Genomic DNA, 6,426 nt, shown 5'->3' with positions numbered 1-6,426 from the left:
CAAGCTGAAATATCTTCAATAATTTCACTTCTTCCCAGAAAGGCTTTCGTCACCCACAGAAGAAAGTCAGAAAATCAAGAGCTGCTGCAGAACTCAAGGCCTGAAAGAGGAACCAGAAGGGAAATGGAAAAGGCAAATTACTGAGCAGACAGAACAGAGTGAAGGTTGTTGGGAATCTGAAAATCACCAGGAGATCTCTGACATGTTTGATGTTCTGCTGATGAAGATTGTAAATAAAGATTGCTGCTTAACAAAGGCATCTCAGGGAAGGTGTTTTCAATATTTTCCAGGTTTTAAGATGGCTGGAGATTTTTTTTAAAGTGCAAATTCCACATTTGCCCTGCATGAAACTTGCAATCCAAGTTCTGTTCTGGTGGTCAGAGGGAGGGACCTGCACACCTGAAATAAAACCTGCAGTTGTCAGTTCTGGTTGGATTAAACAAGGTGGGAAATCCAAAATAGATTTCAGGATCAGTGTTTAGGTCCTAACCCAAAAGGCTGCTGTTTCAGCAAAGGGTTTCTTGATGTGTGAGCTGATCTGTGAGCAATCCCACCAGGAATGGTGGGCACAGAGTGGCTGGAGAGCAGCCAGGCAGAGGGACCTGGGGGGACTGAGGGACAGGAAGCTCAACAGGAGCCACCAGTGTGCCCAGGTGGCCAAGAAGGCCAAGGGGATCCTGGCCTGGATCCAAACTAGCGTGGCCAGCAGGCCCAGGGCAGTGACCCTTCCCCTGGACTCTGCCTTGGGGAGGCCACACCTTGAGTGTTGTGTTCAGTTCTGGGCCCCTCAGTTGAGGCAAGAGATTGAGGGGCTGGAGCGGGGCCAGAGAAGAGCAACGAGGCTGGAGAAGGGACTGGATGTGGCACTGAGTGTCCTCTGAAACACCTCCAGGGACAGAGAATCCACCATGTCTTGATCCAACCCTACTGTGATCACCAGCCCAGGGCACTCAGTGTCAGAGTGATCACAGTGGGGTTGGATCAAGGGTTGGAATTGATGATCTCAGAGGTCTCTTCCAACTCAACTGAAAAGAGAAGAGCAACGAGGCTGGAGAAGGGACTGGAGCACAAGTGCTGTGGGGAGAGGCTGAGGGAGCTGGGGGTGTTCAGCCTGGAGAAGAGGAGGCTCAGAGGTGACCTCAGCACTGTCTGGAACTGCCTGAAGGGAAGTTCTGGCCAGGTGGGGCTTGGTCTCTTCTCCCAGGCACTCAGCAATAGGACAAGGGGGCACGATGGGCTCAAGCTCTGCCAGGGGAAATTGAAGTTGGAGATCAGAAAGAAATTCTTTTCAGAGAGAGTGCTCAGGGATTGGAATGGGCTGCCCAGAGAGGGAGTGGATTCCCCATCCCTGGAGGTTTTTCAGCTGAGCTTGGCCGTGGCACTGAGTGCCATGATCTGGTAAAGGGACTGGAGCTGGACCAAAGGTTGGACTTGATGATCTCAGAGTTTTTTTTCAACCCAATCCATTCTATGGTTCTATTCTATGATTCTATGAATGGTGGTCCTGCTCCCTCCTCTTCCTCCCCTGATACCCCACACATCTTTTCACTGTGGCTCCAGCACAGGCTGGTGTTCAAACACAGCAGGACTTCAACCAACAGGTGATTTCCCACTTCATTTCCAGCACTTGTTGTTTTGGAAGTGTAACAAATCTGCCTGAGATTTGGCAATTTTGGGTTTCTGTTTACTTTTTTGTGAGCCTAAAAATAGAGTTGTTGGACCAGCTCTTGCCACCCAAGTGAAACTTCCTCTCTGAAACAAAGCCCTCCTCTCTTCAGAGACAGAGATTCTTTGATCTGAGTGAAACCAAGGACTCAGGCACTGAAAGTAAAGCCAAACATAAACAAGAAATTCAGCAGCAATTCAAATATCAATGGCAATAACTCACAGCTGCATTTACCAATTCACGGCCTTTTTACCCCTGAAGTTCTACAGCTCTTCACAGCCACGCTTGGAGGCTCTGAAGAACAGCCAGATCCTTGTGCAAACTTTGGGAGCTCACAAACACACAGGGTGCCTCAAAACTTGAGATCTAATTTCAGAGATGAGCCGTGAGTGACTTTGGAAGGAGTTGAGAGACACGAGGAACTGCAGGGCTTGAAACTCGACGCTCGCACAAGTCACGCCAAGAGCAACGGGAACTGCACTTTGGTTGAGCTGCTTCCCTTTGTGTCCACCCATTGCCACTGACAGGTGGTCCTTGGATTTGGATGTTCTTTGCAGGTGATGGAAGGGAAAACACGGAAATGTGGCAGTAGTTGTGGATCCAGGAAACAGCAGGTGTTTGATCAGGGCGAGCTTTGAGGTGGAAAAGGCAGAGTGGGGGGTGAGGGAAAGGAGTCATTCCCAGGAGCAGGTGGTCCCTGGGGCCTGGCAAGGGACTGGAGGGATGTGGAGTGATTGACAGCTTCTGTGCTGGCTGTCAGGGGGCCTCGCTGCAGCTCCAGGGAGATGCCAGGGACATATGGCAGGAAAGGGACAGCCAAATTTTAGGAGCACTTCGACAATGTAGGATATAAAAATACCTTCTCCGGAACTTCTGGTGCCTGGAGGAGCCACAGGAGGGGTGTGGAGAGGGCAGAATTCCTGCCAGCCCAGCCTCCTGGGTCCAGTGGGAGGCTCAGGTGAGCTCCCAAGAGAGGAAGACAAGCTGTAGGTTCCCAGAGTCCTGGCTGGGACTGCCCCGATCTCAGGACAGCCCAGACAAACCCCCACCGACCTCTGCTCCAGGTCTGAGAGAGCCTCATCTGATCAAAAGCCACCTGAGATAAGCCTGTGGCTGCAGGAGGAGACACAGCAGGGGGGTTCCTGCTTTTGGGGAGCCTGGAGAACTCAGTGGTGTCACGGCTGGAGACATCCACCTCGAAGGGAAGGTGGCTGGGGAGGGCTGAGGAGAGTCTGGTTGGGCAGGGAACATGGGGAGGACACGGCACTGGGGGGGACACGGCACTGGGGGGGGACACGGTAACATGGAAGGACATGGCACTGGGGAGGACACGGCACTGGGGAGGACGGAGGACACAGGACTGGGGAGGACACGGCTCTGGGGGGGACACGGCACTGGGGAGGGACACGGCACTGGGGAGGGACACGGCTCGGGGGAGGGACACGGCTCGGGGGAGGGACACGGCTCGGGGGAGGGACACGGCTCGGGGGGGGACAGAGGACACAGGACTAGGGAGGACACGGTAACATGGAAGGACACGGCTCTGGGGGGGGACACGGCACTGGGGGGAGGACACGGCACCTGGACAGAGCACTTGGGGAGGACATGGCAGTGAGCAGGACATGGCACTGGGGAGGAGACAATATGGGGAGGATACAGGACTGGGGAGGACACAGCACTTGGAGAGGACACGGCACCAGGGAGGACAAGGCACCGGGGAGGACACATCTTGGGGGGGACACAGCACTTGGAGAGGGTATGGCAGTGGGCAGGACATGGCAGTGGGCAGGACGTGGCTCTGGGGAGGACACAGAGCCAGCAGCCCTGCAGCCCATACAGCCAAGGCAGGACACACCACTCAGCCCTGAGCCGAGGCCGTGCCGTTCTTGGCAGCTGAAGCAGGGAATTCAAAGGAGTCCTGGCCCGTGGGCAGCCCCAGGGCAGCCCTGCCAACAGCACATCACCCCTGCCCCCTGCCCTGACCCATCTGCCCCACACACCCTCGGACTGCCATGGGACCCACAGAGCTCTCCATGCCTTGGAATGAACAGGATTTGCCTCGGGGCATTCAGACAACCATTGCTGCTCCTGTTCCCACACTTTCCCTTCCTCTGGTTCTCTGTGCTGCAAAACTCAGAGGCAATAACACAAACCCATGGAAGTTCCAAAAACCTCCAGGAATGTCATTGTTTGTCCCAGCAGCTGCTCAGCCCCTCTCAGGCCATGCACAGACAGCACCTCAAAGCTTGCAAAGGTCTCCACCAAAGTGGCTCCTGCCACATCCAAATGCCTGTTGGTTCAATTTACATTCTGCTCAGGCTTTGGGTGCTTTATCAATCACACAGGAGATAAAATCCAAACAAACAAGAGACAAGGCTAGTGATAAACCCCATCAGGAGATATTATCTTTCAGCTGTGAAATGTCTCCATGTTTGGCCAAAGCCAATGGAGACAGAGCCCAGATGGACTCCTGGAAAAGGAAAGATGTTGAGACAGCAGCCTGTTTGCAGGGATCTCAGGGCATGACTTCCACTTGACTGTGACAATCCTGTGAATACAGAGGTTGTTTTGCAGGATTTTATATTATTGCAGCCCATCAGGTCCACCTTCTCAGCCATCCTCTTAATGGCACATTGAACAGCATGAAAGTATCAGGGAAAACACATTTCCTCCCTCCTTTTTCAGCCCTGTGGACCCCCAGCCTGAATTTATCCAAGCCCAGTGTCAGAGAATTTGTGTCTGAGGTAAATCATAGAATGGATTGGGTTGGAAAAGCCCTCCGAGATCATCAAGTCCAACCCTTGGGCCAACTCCAGTCCCTTTACCAGATCATGGCACTCAGTGCCACGGTCAAGCTCAGCTGAAAACCCTCCAGGGATGGAGGTTCATTTCAACAGTTCATTTCAGCAGTGCCCAGAAAGCTGCCACCTGTCCCTTCCACCCAAACCTCCTGGCACACCTACTGGGGTATTTCACCACCAGAGCACAGAAGCTGCTGGGGCAGCAGTGATGGATTTACTCTAACCCTGCTGTTGGGGAACTGAAGAGTCTCTCCATCCATAAATCCTGGTTAAAACATTAATAAATGGAGGGCAGAGCCTGTGCAGAGCTGAGCCCCAGGACAGAGCCACTGGCAGACAACTGGGAGCAAACCACCAATTGTCTCCTACAGGGCACTGAAAAATCTTTCCTCCAGCTTCTCTCCATGAGAAAGTCAGTCAAGTCCCCAAGTCTCTCCTGGTTTGCTGCCAAAGCCATGTGAAAACACAAGTGTTGCCTGATTTCGACATCTAATATGACCCAGGCTTGATAAACACCAGGCTCAAGTTCACAGGCTTGACAAAGCTGTTTCACTGCATGTTTAGGGGGCTTGATCCTGGTCCAGCTGAAGTCAATGATGTTCTTTCATCTACCACAGGATGAGGTTCCAAAGCCTTGAAGGAATCCAGCCTTCCAGTCATAAAACGCTGTCTCTGGTGGACAGAAATGTTAAAGCTGGGCTGACAAAATGCAAATGGGTCACTTGGTGCAAAAGATCTAATTCCTTTGCACTCTGGTTTGGTTTGGTCTCTTTACTTGGGTTAAACATTCCCATCATTTCATCTGCTCTGGTTTTGATTGTCCTACAGCTGGAGCTGCTGGAAGGGACTGTCCAGCCCTTGCACACAAGTCCAAGGGAGGAAAAGCAGTTCCTGAGCACCAGTTCAGGTACTGGGCACCAGTACTGGGCACCAGTTCAGGTACTGGGCACAGCAACGTGGCCCCAGAGCTGTGGGTTTGGTTGCTGGAGGGAGAGTTTTAATGTTTAAAAACCCAGCTGCAATCTTGAACTGCAGCCAGTCTGAGCTCATTAAAGATTTTTATTCTGTAATAGAAACCCATTGCTTAAAATAATAATTTTAGGCCAATATTTGCTGTGGAATTCGGCGTGAAGGCTCCTCCTGATGGGATGCAAATGAAATAAAACTTTCCTTGGGCCTGAATTTTTATGACACAATATGTCAAATTACTTCCAATTCATCAAAGATTCTTGTGCTGCGTTCTCATAACTAAGGAATGGAAATCTGGGATTTGCTGGGACACGTGGGGAGCACCTGAGGGGTGCATTACAAATGCCAGCCCAGCCCCTGCAAAGGCAGGAGGAGGGGCAGAGCTTCATCCCACAGCTGCTGGAATGGCAGACAGGAAATCCAGTCCACTCTGGTGATTAGAACATTTTGTTAATAGTGGATCCACTCCAAATTAACACCTCTGGTCCAAACTCTGGCACTTCACTCCTACCTTCTCTTCAGGGAAAAAGGAGAACTGCTTTCCAGCCACAGAGAATAATCTGGTCCTCAGCTCAGAGAAGGGCAGATGCCGAAAGGTTGGCACATCATCACTTGGAAGCTGCTCAGCAGCTCTCCCAGTTTCAGTTCTTCTCTAATCAGAAGTCCAACCACACCTGAATTTCCAATAACAGATGTCATCACTCGGGATAAATCTCTCCCTCTGCCACTGTACAACCCATAAATCTGACAGGAGTTCAGTCACCACCACTGCAAGAGCTTTTTGAAGAAAACTCTGACTGAATTCTTGAAAAAACCAAAGAAAACACCAAAAGACTCCAAAATCCCTTTTCTGGATTCCTTTGAAACCTCCCAATGGTTTCTTTCCAAAATCAGAAGGATCTTTGGTAATGAATCAGATATTTCTCACACTCAGCACTGCCCTCCCCCAGCAACAAGGACTTGCAGCATTTTTCCAATCCTGCAGATACC

The sequence above is a fragment of the Pithys albifrons genome, chromosome 8 (genome assembly GCF_047495875.1).
Source record: "Pithys albifrons albifrons isolate INPA30051 chromosome 8, PitAlb_v1, whole genome shotgun sequence".
Classification (NCBI taxonomy): Eukaryota; Metazoa; Chordata; class Aves; order Passeriformes; family Thamnophilidae; genus Pithys; species Pithys albifrons.
This window is presented reverse-complemented; position numbering follows the sequence as displayed.